Source organism: Humulus lupulus, chromosome 4 (genome assembly GCF_963169125.1).
Source record: "Humulus lupulus chromosome 4, drHumLupu1.1, whole genome shotgun sequence".
Taxonomy (NCBI): Eukaryota; Viridiplantae; Streptophyta; class Magnoliopsida; order Rosales; family Cannabaceae; genus Humulus; species Humulus lupulus.
The window spans coordinates 246294172-246310160 of NC_084796.1; positions in this window are offsets into that span (position 1 = coordinate 246294172).

A 15989-nucleotide genomic window follows, 5' to 3' on the forward strand; every position below is an offset into this window, starting at 1 on the left:
AATGGAATGAGAAAATAATAAGTACAAAATATGAAGAAAAAAATAAAACAAAAGAAATGATGAAGGAAAAAAAGTAATGAATAAAAATGAAAAGTAGAAGAAAAATAATGGAAAGAAAAAAATATGAATGAAAAAATTGGTAGAAAAAAATAAAAAAAAATTGAAAAAAAAAGAAAGAAAAAAAAGATCATTTGTGTGAAAAAAGAAAAAAAAAAGGGAGAAAATAATAAATACAAAAATGAAGAAAAAAAAGGAAAGAAATTAAAAAAAAATGAAAGAAAATTGAAAAAATATGAAGAAAAAAACAACAAAACAATATTGTTATCCCCAAAATTTGAAAAATGATGATGTGGCAATAAAAGTGACAAGTGGCAAGAGATACTTGACTGATCAGTTACCTGCTCCGGCCGACCAGATAAGTGTTTGGCCGACAGGTGAGGTGTGTGGCCGACCAATCAGGTGCTTGGTCGACCAAATAGGTGTTTGGCCGACCGGTGAGGTGCATGGCCGACCAGTCAGGTGTTTGGCCGACCGATGAGGTGCTTGACCGACCGGAGGAGTGCTTGGTCGACCAATGAGGTGTTTAGCCGACCGGTCAAGTGTTTTGGTCGACCAGTTTTTCTCCAAGGAGTGAAGTCGACTTACTGAACAGATTATTGTTATGCAAGCGAAGTTCCAGCAACGGCTTAGACTAGAATCAGTTGTGCCTACGCGGGAATCTCTTAGATTATCCCAAAGAAGTAGTGTATTGTTGTATTTTAAATATTATTATTAACTAAATATTGTGAGAGTAATAGAAAGATCCCGATTATAAGGGATTTCAGTTTGTACGATCCTGGGCCTATAAATACATAGCTCATGGCATCATTTAGGGATTCGAATTCTGATTTTCCTAAGAGAGTATTTGTATTTAGAGAGAAGTATTGTATCCTTTTCATTTACACTGAAAAAACTCAGTTAACTCACGTTCATCTGATTTTTAGTGTAGATCTATAATCATAACTCTAAGTGGACTAGGTTATTACCAACACATTGGGGCTGAACCACTATAAAAATCATCAGTGTCGTTTTTTTTCTCTTGAAGGTTTAGTATAGTTTTCACGTCTACTTGATAACTCTACAAAATAGAGTTATTTTACCACTTTTTATGTGTTAATTGTTGCTTAATTCTTGAGTTTTTAATTGATTTATTAAATGTTAAAGTAATTTTGAATTTATTGGGTTTATTTTGATGTTATATATTTTTGTGTGTTTTTATAGTTATTTTGTTGTAAAATGTTGTGGTTAATTGTTTGAATTATTGTTGTTTAATTTGAGGAAAAAAATGTTGTATTATTAAAATTAAATGTTAAATATAAATTAAGTTATAATTAATATTTTCAAAGAATTAAATTGATTTATTTTATAATTGAAAATATTTTATTATGATTTATTTTGTAGGGAATTTATGGCATTTTTTTGCTCTTGAAAAGAAAGAAAAATGAATTAAATGTGGTATTTTCAAGAATTAAAGCTGAAAGAAATAAGGGCAATATGGCATTTCTGAAAAGCTTCTGGCCCAAGCCTCACTTGAAGCCCACGGTTTCAACTCCAGGCCCAAGGAAGCCCATCAACTCTCCAGCCATTGCTTGGTGCCATCACCCATTCAAACACCAACAATCACGCCTGCCTCAGGCCATTGTCTCCCCAGCCACGCCAGAATGCATCCAGCCATTTCATTTAGTTGATGCCATCCGAAGCTGCCACCTGGCCAGGCCCAAGAAGCCCAACCGTTTGTCCCCTTCAGCCAAAAATCTCCAACCAGACCCAACACAAGCCCACTCCAATCCACCTCTGCAGCAGCCAGCTTCCCAGCTGCCACTGTCCAGTCGTACACCACACAAAGCCACGCCTGGCCCAGCCACCCAACCAGCCACCAACACCATTCTTTTGAGCACAATATCCAAGCTTAATTTGTCACTTTGTCTCATTTTCACCAAATTTCAATTTTCAAACATACAACATTTACATAAAAAATTACCTTTTTATTAGTTTTTTTATTATTTCATATGTTATTTTGGTTTAACTCTTATTTTTAATCCCCAATGTAATTTAATTTTATTTCTTAGTCCCCATCCCCTCCTATAAATAGGAGTCTCATACCACAAAATTTGGACACCCTCTCTTAGACCACTTCTTCCACCACTCTATTCTTTTCTTCTTGTCTTCTTCTTTTGGGTCATTTTTCCTATGAATTTTTAGAGGAAAATTTTGGGAGTTTCTCCTCCAAATTTTTCTATTTATGTTTGTAATTTTTAGTTTGTATTTACTATTCTAGTTATGAGTTTCTAATCTTTTTAAGATTATTAAGGTGATGATGAAACAATATGTAACTAGATAGTATTTATTATGTATGTTGATTTCTCATTTTGTGCAACAAAGTTTATGGAGTTTTCTTCTTCAAATATCTTCTTTCATCTTAAATATCATGTATTTTGGATTGTTAGCACATATTTACACTTTGTTCTTCATTAGTGCAAAAACATAATATTCTTTGTGTAAGATGTGTTATTAAATTGTACACATCCATGCTTAGAACAAAAATATTATGTTTTTCCTTATAAATAATGTTCATTGATTTATTTGTTATTTCATTAGATTGATTTACACTAAATGCTTTGAAATTATAATTTTGAAAAGTGAAGAAAAATCTTATATTTTTAGAAGTAATTTGTGCTTAAAATTATAAATCTATTTGGAAAATGATAGTTTGATTTATTTTAACTATCACTAAAACTTGGGAATGAATGTACTTATAAATATTATTGAACTTATATTTTGTGGATTCTAATCCTTAATAATATTTCTTTTACTATCTTGATTTTTACTTTTAATTTATATTTATATATATTGTCTTTAATTTTTATATTATTGTCTTTTATTGTATTTTCATTATTCAAAAATCTCTTCAATCTTTGGAGCTAGGTTAGAATTTGTTAATTTTGATTTAAAATAGTTTCCTTTTCGATTTTAGACAACTCCTTTGGGTTTGACCTCGTGCTTACACGAACACTATTCTATAAATACGATTCATGCGCTTGCGAGTATAGATATTTAAAACATACTCGTTTTGGGTCCATCACTACTCGTTGTTGGCCAAATTTGTGGTCAACATTTTGGTGCTTTCATTGAGAGCCTGAAGAGAAAAACAGACAATTACCGTAGCATTATGGCGCCTAAGAACACCAATGCAGCCTCCAAGAAGCCAGGTTCCTCTAAAGAGCCTGCTAGATCAGAAGGTCCTGGTCCTCAAGACCACGAGACTGAGCCTAGAGTCTTGCTCGAGGACATGACTCCAGAGGTTGAACAACTCCAGGAAACCATGGGGGCTTTCCAGGAGGAAATGGCACAATTCAACGCCCGACATGAGTCATTCGCTGAAAATATGGCTAGACAGAAGGCTGCATTTGAGCAGCAAAGACGAGAGATGGACTCCAGGAGCGAAGAGATCAGGCGACGGCAGGAGGAGGTCGATAGGCGACACCGCGAGGCTGCACTCGCTTTGGAGGCGGCTACGCAGTTAAGCCAGGCCAATGCCCAAGCTACAGCGCGAGGAGCAGTTACCCAAGGAGCAAGGACCACAGATGTTGGTCGAAAAACTATTGACAGGCCCAGTTCTCGAGGACCGGACAGAAGCGGTAGTAACCCTCCTGGTTGGGAAGAGGATGGGATCCGATCGAGCACTTCCTCAACCCAAAGGGGGAACTCCAGAACCCCCTCTAGGAGCCACCGATCATAAACTTCCAGATCCGGAAGTCACAAATCAGGCAGTAAGAAGAATCCACCTGGGCAGGAGAAAAACATAACTCCTCGAGGTAAAGAAACTTCGCACTTCAAAGACGGGCATGGTCGTGATGAAGCTGATAGTCATCACACCGACCAGTCGAAGGAAAAGGATGACAACAACCAGCAAGGAGGAAGAGACCGCCTGGCACAGACAGGAAGGCCACCACTGCATCTCAACCAGCAGCGCAGTGGCAAGGAGTATGTCCCGCACAGTAAGCCTTCCGAAAAAACTCGAAGCACAGTGTTCGATCGGTTAAGGAGGCATACCTCTCAGAATGATTTAAGAGATGTCATTGCCGACAGGAGAAGGACCGTCCCGGTCGAAGGGCAAGATCCGAACCGACCTACCAGTCAAGTAGAAATACTTAATGATGGTGCGCCGGATAGGAGCGCCCGACCAGGCAGTCCAGAACTTGAACCCCCAGTAGTGGCCCCAGGCATCGAAGCCCAGCTTGATGCGCTAACGGTAGCAGTTCAAGGTCTGTCGAAACGACCTTCTGCAATCGATCCAGTAGACCACAAGAGTGGCAGCCCATTATGTGCTCGAATTAGAGCAGCCCAGCCGCCAGCAAAGTATAAAGCACTGATACTGCCAGTTTATACAAAAAAGGTAGATCCGATAAGGCATGTGGGGAAGTTTGAAGACCAAATGGAGCTTCTCAGAGTGAGCGATGACTATCTCTGTAGAGTTTTCCCCACTACATTATCCGATACTGCCCAAGAGTGGTATTGGAAATTTAAGCCAAACTCCATTACTTATTGGGAGAGTTTCAGGAAAGAATTTTGTAGGCAGTTCAGTGCTGCTCGGACCCCTCCGGTTTACGCCAATCACTTGGCAGATATTAACAAGGGAAAGATGAATCTCTCAAGAACTACATACAGAGGTTCATGAGAGAAGCCAACCGAGCAACTGTGGTTGGGGGTCAAGAACTACATACAGAGGTTCATGATAGTGAGGTGGGACCTATGGAAGAATTAGAGGAGGCTCCAATAGATGAGAATGACCTGACTAGAGGGGTCAAGGTTGGAAAAAAGTTGAAATTAGAAGTAAGAGCACAGTTGGTAGAATTTTTGCGGAGGAATCAAGATGTCTTCGCCTGGTCTCACAAAGATATGGTGGGTATCTCACCAACTGTGATCAGCCACATGCTCAACGTGGATGAAAGTTATCCAGCAGTGCAGCAAAAGAGAAGATTGCTTGACAAGGATCGAGCAAAGGCTTTCAAGGAGGAGGTAGAGCGTCTAAAGGAAAACGGGTTTATAAGGGAGGCTTATTAACCTGCCTGGGTTTCAAACCCAGTATTAGTGCCCAAGTCCAATGGAAAGTGGAGGACTTGTGTGGACTTTACCGATCTGAACAAAGCATGTCCTAAGGACTGTTTTCCTTTGCCAATAATAGACGAGTTGGTTGACGCGACCTCTGGTCATGAAACGTTGTCTTTTATGGACGCTTACTCATTGATAACTCTACAAAATAGAGTTATTTTACCACTTTTTATGTACTAATTGTTGCTTAATTCTTGAGTTTTTAATTGATTTATTAAGTTTTAAAGTAATTTTGAATTTATTGGGTTTATTTTGATTTTATATATTTTTGTGTGTTTTTATAGTTATTTTGTTGTAAAATGTTGTAGTTAATTATTTAAATTATTGTGTCTAGTTAGAAGTAAAAAAATGTGTGTTTTATTGAAACTAAATGTTAAATTAAATTAAATTTTAATTAATATTTTCAATGAATTAATATGATTTATTGGATAATTAAAAATATTTAATTCTGATTTAATTTATGTTTATTTTGTTAGGGATTTTGGTGTATTTTTGCTCTTGAAAAGCAAAAATAATGAAGAAAAAAATGGCATTTCAAGGAAAAGAAAGTAAAAATGTGGCATTTTCCTCTTCAGCCCTTCAGCAACCGTGGGCCTCCTGCCCAGCTGCAAAGGCCCAAACGCCAGGCCCATCCCACGCTCAGCATGCCTCCACGCTTTTAGAACCTCTGCCCAGCCGTTTCACAGCAACTCTCCCAGCGCCACCAAGGCAAATGCCTCCAGCCGAATCCACCACATTCAGCAACTTGCCAACCCAACGCCTGGCTCAGAACCAAACCGCCTAGGCCAGCCATCAAATAAGCTCCAGCTCTGGCCCACTTCACCCTCCTGCCCAGCATTTGGTCCAATAAGCAGAAGTCACCCCAGCAAGCTGCCATGCTCCAGGCCCACACCCGCCTGGCCTAATCAGCCAAAGCCGCCTGCCACAAGCACATACCCAGCCAATTCGCCCAAGCTTCCACATGCCTGCTTCCCTGCCACAAAGCAGCCTCCTTTTCCCATTTTTGAGCCCAACAAATCAAATTGTCCCCTTGTTCCTTTGTCCCTAAAATACCACATTTTTACTGTAACGCCCTGGTTACCCCAGAACAGTTACGGTGAACAATGAGCCGGAAATTTGACTCGCTACCCGAGTCCTTTGGTTAAAAACATGATCTAAGTGTTATTATTAGGTTAAGGTGAAAACCAGTAAAAAGAAAGGATACATTTCGTTAAGTAAATAAACTGCTCATGAGCCTTTCAAAATGTTTACAAGTAGTTTGTAATACAAAAGAGTCACTACTGTTTCAAATTTACAGTCCCCGCCGGCCTAAGCGGCAAAAATAGGGTAAACCCCTAGTTCCTCTAAGAACTCCTTGATCGTGGTGGTCAAGCGGCCCTGTATGTACACAACATCGCCCAAGCTCTCCACTCAAGGTTGGGTGAGCTTCTCTTTCCCTTTACCTGCACCACAAAGCACCCATGAGCCAAGGCCCAACAAGAAAACACAATAAAGCATGATATAATATCGACAACGATCATAATAACCATTCAGGACTGTCAGTCCAAGCAAATAGGTGACAATAGCCAAAAGTCACAATAATGAGCACAACTCCCTCTAGCCATGTGACGATAGGGTCACCAGGGCTTAGCCGATAAGTGATTCTTTCATAAGTTTAATCAGGACAGGTGCATGGTGATTGGTCACCAACATAACCTTCCTCTCGACTCTAGAGTCGAAGCTATGGACAACGTCCCCTAGCCATGTGACAAACGGTCACCGGGGTCATATACCTTGGCTATAAACATCTGGTCATAGACCAGGCAAGCGCTTATAAGTTCTTCGACCTTAGGGTCGGTCCCGCATTAATGCCATAGAGCCATTCAATGCGTGTTCATCGACTTTAGAGTCGGTCCCTGACTAGTCAGTGTCATAAACAGGTAATCAGCGTTCGCTAGCATTTAATATGCAATCCATGTCCACATATATCAACCAACATACCTTAATATCAAACCATGCATGTCATATACCTATACAGGGTGCAACGGTATCCATACATTGTTTTCTTACCTCTGGTTCGAGTGAGAATTATTGTATGAACGACCCCTGAGAACGATCAACCTTTAAATTCCTCGACAGTCACCTGGTCATAACCAAGATATAGGATTCATCAATGAAAAATGATAACTGAGGGTTCCCAACCCAAAATCTAGCCTCCGGGACACCAAACACTACCCAACCGGGTACTAGGTTCAACTCCGAGGCCTAAGGTTTGAATCCCCAAGCTAGAAACACCATTTTTCCCAAAATGACCTTAAGGGTCGCGACCCTCCCCAGCTGCGCCGCGGCGTGCCCTCAAACAGAGAGGACTCCCCCCTGCCAGACGCCAAGGGCCGTGGCGCACCACAGCTGCGCCGTGGCGCCCAGCCCAGACCAGCAACATGCCCATACACGAACTCAGTTTTTCCCCTGTGTTTTTCCTCTCAAACCAGCCCTTCAAATCAACCCAAAACCCCCTTCAAACACACAATTAAACCCCCAAACAACACCCATAACCTCCCCTCATCATAACCCAATCTAAACATCAATCAAAACCCCTTTAAATCCAAACTTCCAACAAGAATCAAAGGCTGACAATCTAAAAATAAAAACAGAGCACCACCTGAAATAAGTGACTAGATCTCACCTTGAAACCAGTTTTGGACCTTCCTCAACAGCTGAACTAAGTCCACTAACTCAGCCTTGGAGTTCCCTAGCTTGATATCCCACCTTGAGTTCAAAAACACCAAAGGAAGAATGAAGGGAAGATAGTGTACGGGAAGGGAAGAAGGCAACTCTGTTTTAGTCTACAACTTTCTACAGCCAACATCCACTTAAGTCATATATATCCACCCTTAAATGACCAAAATACCCTTGAGTCATCTAAAGCTTCTCAAACTATTATAAGGGTAAAATTGGTACTTTCCGCTGAACCCGTTAATCATAATTAATGCTTCCCAATTCCCGATAATCCCAATATCCTCAAACACCAATAATTCATATCCCGTTACCCTAAAATCCCCGGTAACGCTATAATCATTAATATCACCCCGAGACTCACCCCGAGCCTCGAGCTCAAACCTGTTATGACCAAACCGATAAATCATGTTTAAAGATCGTCTCATGTCGAAAAACTCGAACCAATCCACATTATAATGTGGTCTCACAATATATCTTTGACATACAAACAAGTATACAATTATACCCTCAACGGGCCAAATTACCAAAATACTCCTGTAAACAAATGTGGACTCACATGCATGCATTCAACATCATATTATAATATAATTCTCATAAACATGCATAAACACATTTAATGGCATAATTAAACAGTTATGGCCCTCCCGGCCCACTAATCCAGCCATTAAACTATAATAGGGAATCCGGGGCATTACATTTACCCTACTTTCTACACATTTTACCCAAACTCATCATCACCCCTACAAATTTACCCCTATATGTAATATTATTCATCATTTCAAATTTAATTTAATCAATTTAATTAATTTAAACTCATTATTTTGGCTATAAATAAGGGATTTGGTGTCAAATTTAAGGGAGGAGGAGGATACTATACCATAATTTCTACACATTCAAAACCTCTCAATTCTCTTCATCTTTTTGGTTATTTTTCTATGTATTTTTAGAGGAACAATTTGGGGGTTCATCCTCCAAATTTTCTTATTTATGTTGTAATTTTTAGTTTGTATTTACTATTCTAGTTATGAGTTTCTAATCTTTTTAAGATTATTAAGGTGATGATGAAACAATATGTAACTAGATAGTATTTATTATGTATGTTGATTTCCCATTTTGTGCAACAAAGTTTATGGAATTTTCTTCTTCAAATATCTTCTTTCATCTTAAATATCATGTATTTTGGATTGTTAGCACATATTTACACTTTTTTCTTCTTTAGTGCAAAAACGTAATATTCTTTGTGTAAGATGTATCATTAAATTGTACACAACCATGCTTAGAACAAAAATATTATGTTTTGCCTTATAAATAATGCTCATTGATTTATTTGTTATTTCATTAGATTGATTTACACTAAATCCTTTGAAATTATAATTTTGAAAAGTGAAGAAAAATCTTATCTTTTAGAAGTAATTTGTGCTTAAAATTATAAATCTATTTGGAAAATGATAGTTTGATTTATTTTAACTATCACTAAAACTTGGGAATGAATGTACTTATAAATATTATTGAACTTATATTTTGTGGATTCTATTATCTTAATAATCTTTCTTTTACCATCTTAATATTTACTTTTAATTTATGTTTATATATTTGTCTTTACTATCTTTATTATTGTCTTTTATTTTATTTTCATTATACAAAAATCTTTTCAATCTTTGGAGCTAGGTTAGAATTTATTAATTTTGGTTTAAAATAGTTTTCTTTTCGATTTTAGACAACTCCTTTGGGTTCGACATCCTTGCTTACACGATCACTATTCTATATGAACGATTCGTGCGCTTGCGATTTATAAATATTTAAAACATACCCATTTTGGATCCATCACTCATGGTATAATCAGATTAGTATGCATCCTCCCGATGAGGAGCATACCAGTTTTCGAACAGACATAGGCTTGTACTGTTATAAGGTCATGCCATTCGGCTTGAAGAATGCGGGAGCCACCTACCAGCGTTTAGTGAATGGCATGTTCCGTGACTTGATCGACAAAAACATGGAGGTGTACGTAGACGATATACTGGTAAAGTCAAAGGAAGCTGAAGGACATGTATGAGATTTGGAGGAATGCTTTGCAGTATCGAGAAGGTACAGCATGAAGTTGAATCCCCTCAAATACTCGTTCGGAGTAAGTTCTAGAAAATTTCTTGGGTTTATTGTTAACTCGCGAGGAATAGAAGCAAATCCAGAGAAGATAAAGGCGCTCGCGGGAATGAAGTCTCCAACTAGGATTAAGGATGTGCAAAGCTTGACTGGGCGGATTGCTACTCTAAGCAGGTTCATTTCTAAATCAACGGACAAATGTGTCCCGTTTTTTAACTTGCTTAGAAGAAGCAAAAAATTTGAATGGACGGAAGAATGCGAGCAAGCTTTTCAAGCCATAAAGGAACACTTGGCTCAACCTCCTGTTCTTTCAAAGCCAGTTGATGGGGGAAGACCTCTTTGTTTACTTAGCAGTCACAGAGCATGCTGTTAGTGCTGCTCTAGTGCGAGAAGAAGATAAAGTGCAACATCCGGTGTACTATGTTAGCAAGCGGCCGATAAGAGCAGAGTCAAGGTATCCCATGATCGAGAAGTTGGCCTATTTCTTGGTACTTGCATCTCGCAAATTGTGACCGTACTTCCAGGCACATCCCATTAAAGTACTTACCAACCAGCCCCTACGCCAAGTCTTACAGAAGCCAGAGTCATCTGGTCGTTTACTTAAATGGGCAGTTGAATTGGGCCAATTCGAAATCAAATATCAACCAAGGGCTGCTATTAAGGGACAGGCTTTGGCGAATTTTATTGCTGAATGTACTGGGATTCCTGATATTCCCGACCGGCAAGAGCATGTGATTGGGCAGAGAGAGGATTTTCCTACTTGGCAACTTTTTGTTGATGGGTCGTCAAACAAACATCATTCGGGAGCAAGAATTATATTAATCACGCCGAAGAAGCACCGAATTCATTGTGCACTGAGGTTCGGATTTAAAGCTTCTAATAATGAGGCGGAGTATGAAGCCCTCATAGCAGGCTTGTGCTTGGCTAGAGATGTTCGTGCCCGGTCGGTTGAAGTAAACAGTGATTCTCAGTTGGTGGTCTACCAAGTCTTAGGGGAATATCAAGCAAGGGGCCTGCGCATGATGGCGTACTTGAATAAGACCAAGGATCTGCTAGCACAATTCGAAGAGTATACTATTAAGCTGGTGCCACGGGAGCAGAACTCTAATGCAGACGCTCTAGCAAAATTAGCTAGTGCAAAAGATGCTGAAACTTTGAATATAGTACCAGTGGAATACTTGGCAGAACCGAGTATTAATGAACAAGAAGCCATGCCCATCACAATAGCTGACACTTGGATGACACCCATCATTACTTACCTTGATCAAGGAGTCCTACCAGATAATCGTAATGAAGCCAAGAAGATTATGAGGCAAGCTGCTAGGTATATTGTGATGGATGGGGTGTTGTATAGAAGAGGGCACTCTATGCCACTGCTAAGATGCATAACACCCGACTAGTCAAAAAACTTACTGACCAAAGTACACGAGGGGTTCTGCGGAGATCATGCTGGGGGGCAGAGTCTATCTAAAAAGATTTTGCAGCAAGGATTTTTCTGGCCTACAATGAATGAAGATTCTGTGGAGTATGTGAAGAAGTGTGATAAATGCTGGAGATTTTCTAAAGTATCTAGGGCACCTCTGAATGTCTTGAAGCAGATGCAGAGTCCATGGTCTTTTGCAGTATAGGGCATTGATCTGATCGGGAAACAACCTAAAGGAAAATGAGGAGTACAGTTTGCAGTAGTTGCTGTGGATTATTTCACCAAGTGGACCGGAGTCGAACCACTAGCAACAATCAGCTCAAAGAAAGTGTTAGATTTTGTAGTAAAGAATATAATATGTCGCTATGGTCTACCTAAGAAGATAGTCTCTAACAACGGCACTCAGTTCGATAGTGACTTGTGTTACCGATTTCTGCACTAGGCATGGCATTACGAAAAGTTTATCCTCGGTAGCTCATCTGCAAGCCAATGGGAAGGTTGAAGCCATAAATAAGACTTTGAAGGATACTCTAAAAAAGCGTCTAGAACAAGCTAAGGGTGCTTGGGCGGAAGAATTTCCAGAAGTCCTTTGGTCATACAGGACTACTGCTCGGACAGCAACTGGTCATACCCCTTTTTCCTTGGCATATGGATATGAAGCCATGTTGCCTGTCGAAGTAGACCCACCATCTCATCGGAGAACCACGTATGACTAGGAGGAGAATCACCAGTTGTTAGGTGAATCTTTGGATTTTCTTGAAGAGAGACAAGAAAAAGCAAACTTGAGAGTTGCTGCCTATCAGTAGAAAGTGGCCCGCTATTTTAATTCCAGAGTTAGAGATCGAAAGTTCCAGGTCGGAGATTTGGTCCTCAGAAAGGTGTTCATCAAAGACCCGGCAGCTGGAGTGTTAGGACCAAATTGGGAGGGACCGTATCAAATTGAGCAAGTCTTACCACCCGACACTTACAAATTTTCTCGATTAAATGGAGAGTTGATCAAGAACTATTGGAATGGCGAGCACTTGAGGAAATATTATCAATAAATACTGCTTACAGAGCAGTAGCTTAGTTTCAAGTGTTTAACTTGTTATTTAAGTTTGTTTGTGAACTGGCTATTTGTTAACCAATCATTTTATTTTTGAACAATTTTATTTTGTTTGAGACTCGTAATTAGACACGCTTTGTCCTTTTTTTACGAGTAATAAAAGAGACCACGCGCAGCGCGGTCGAATCTTGCTACAAATTTTGCATATGTGTTGATTATTCTTACTCTGGCAGTGTTCAACTGTCAGTGCATTTTAAAACAAAAAGGTCTTTTGAGAGGAAAAAGCCGGGCAGTGTTAAACTGGTCAGTATCCATCAGATGAATGGCCAACATTTAAATAGTCGAATGTTTTTGCAGTGTTTAACTGCTGAAATATCCTTGTTATATTTAATGTGTTTCACGAGTAATAATTGCTCGGACAAATCCAATCAAGTAGCAAGTGATCAAGGATTTTTCAACCCTCAATCACTTGGGGGGGCACATAGGGTATACTAGTATATAATTCAACACAAGCAATAAGAACATGAGCAAAAATATTTGTTTTCACGCTGACTTGTAAATTTTTGAAGTCAAAAGGGGCCATCAAGCTAACTTGTTTTACAAAGCTTAAGTAACTTGGAATTTTTTCAAAATTTTAATTTAAGAACAACTATTTGTGTGTAAACAAAACTGTTATCCAAAAAACAGACATGGATGACATGGCAGACATTTAATACACGAGGCTGGCATCTAGCAGAATTCATGCTTGACCATCGACCAGGAAGATATCTATTGGCGCAACGTTCAATCTCTATATACGACCAGCCTGGTCGTGTACACACTATACACGGAGAAAATCTTATGCAGTTATGATCGAATCCGAAATTATCTCCCATGATTTCCTGAGTATCCGATTATTTAGGAAAGAATATCTGTAACAAATTAATGTAATCTTCCTTGAGCCTATAAATAGATAAAGAGAGCTCAAGGAAGGGGGACTTTTTTGGCTTTCAAGTGATTTGAGATTAGAGTTATTCTATTTGGTATATTGTTTTGTTCTTCAGAGGTTTGTGAAACTCATTGAACCCGAGTTCTTTGATCACTCCTTTGAATCCTATATCAATAACAGTTCAAGTGGACGTAGGTTGTTACCAGATTCTGTGGTCGAACCACTATAAACTCTTGTGTTCTTTATTGTTTTTGTCATCACATTCATTTCAACGCATTTGTCCACATCAGGCATATTTGACTCCGTGTCAGTTGTCCAAAATCAGGGTCAACATTCTGGTGCTTTCATTGAGAGCTTGATACAGTATCGTTGAAAGATCAATGAAGAAAACTACCAAGAAAACTGGACAGGCGGCCAGCGTTGCACCATCTCACCCGCCTCCTCCTCCTCCAAACGTGACTGAGGATGAGCCACATTTGGAATTCGATGAGGAAGAAATGGATTCCGAGACGCTGAGGAATACCCTGGGGGTATTGCAGGATGAACTGGCCAATCTGAGGGCCAACCAGGAAAGTGCTGCCGAGGATATGGCACGGGAGCAACAAGAGATTGAACGACAGCGCCTGGAACTGAGTGAGAGGCAAGCGAAGATGGACTGCCGTCAGAGGGAGGCCATGACAGCCCTCGAAGCAGCCCTACAGCTGGCTAGGATTCAGGCTACGCCTGCATCGCAGCCTGACCAACCTACAAATGGGCTGCCACAAAGGGGTCCTAATCCTAGCCCGCCTATCCAGCCCGAGCAGCCATCGGTGCCTCAGGACGATGTCCCGCTGAGGGACCCTGGTCGCAGAAATCCCCCGCAACAAAGGCAGAATAGGGTCGGGCAGACGCCTCGCAGTCCTAGATGCCATAGGGGCGATGAGCCAAACCCTCCGAGCAGAGGACAGCGTCCTCCCGGTAACAGAAGGAACTCAGAGTCAGGTTCTGCGATCCGAGGCCACCCATGACATGATAATGCACGGGGACCTACCGACCAACGCAGGCCACCCTCTAACGCTCGGGAGATTCCAGCCTGAGAAGGCAACCGAGGGAACAATCGATCCCATCATAGCCAATCAAGATTCAGAGATGGCCATGGTTATAATGAGGTCGACTCAGGTAGAGGAAACGCCGGTCGGAGAAATGAAGAAAGAGGTGGGGGTAGAAGCCTACCACCTAAGGATGACCAACCCGAAAGACGGGATGCTGGGGGGCAGCCCCGACAAAATAACGTCTTTAACCGGCTCGGAGCGAGCGAGCAGCGGAGGAGAGACGAGGATTTACGAGACGTACTTAACGATCGTCGGGAACGGCACGACGAGTACGTTCCCCCAGCACCAGAGGCTCCGGCGATTCCTGGCGTCGTGTAGGCCCAGATAAATGCCCTCAACCAGGCAGTGCAGCAGCTAGTCGGGGGAAGAACATCTTACATCGACCATGATTGGAGAAAGGGCACTCCTTTTGTCTAGAGGATAGCTATGTGTTGCGATAATTTTGCTATGCAAGTGCACACAGTCGCAAACTCGTAATAAAATGGTAAACCAAGTATCGTCCTCAAAGACTGAGTTATCAATTACCAGTCAATTAATCTCTTGTTCTATTTGATGAATTAAAATTCTTGATTTTTGTAAAATACAGCAAAAGAACCAATAAAGTGCAGAAATAATAATCGACAATTAAATAGAATAATAACTAATAGTAAGACTTTTAATTTAATCACTGAGAAACAATTAGGATATTCAATCTCATCAACTATCCTTCCTATTATTCCCTAATGCAAAGTATGAATTCTTCTTATTTTTTTTTACCTAATTCAATTAACAAGTTGAAACAGCAGCCTATAATCATACTATGAATTATAAACTCAACCTAGGTGACAATTTCCTATATTTCTATGGTAAATTGAACCACAAAGGTAGCATTAAATTCCACAACTTAATAACAGTTACACAATTAATTCAGATACTTTCGTTCTAAATTAGAATTATGTCCAATATAACCAAAGCATAATTAAATCTCACTTCTCAGATTTTTGACTTAAAAACATATGAATATGACTAAAGATGGCCAATCAATAATCACTCTATAAGAACAGATTATATGGAATTGAAGAAGATTGAAGAAGAGGAAATTAAAATTGCATTAGGTCATAACAGAAATTCAAGAGATTCAATTGAACATCCTAAACAGAAAATTAGTTCATAGTCATAGTGCTAATCACAACAGAAATTAAAGATAACATCAGGAAGAAAAACATGTAAAAATACTCTAAGCTTGAGCCTTCAAAACCAGAACTCCTCCCTTTGTCCGTACGTCTCTTTTTCTTCTCCTCTTTCGTCCTTTAAAACCTAGGATTTTAGATTTTAGAGAGGCAGGCCGCGGCCCTACATACATTATGCCGCGGCCCGTGTCAAAATTTCTGGGCAGAATATCCTTTCAATGCCGCGGCTCTCTGAAGCCATGCCGCGGCCCGCATCGTTGTTTTCTGGGCAGAGTGCCCATCCATGCCGCGGCTCTATCTAGCCATGCCGCGGGCCGAAGATGTCCTCAAAAACCATGCTTCTGTTTCTCCCTCTAGCCGC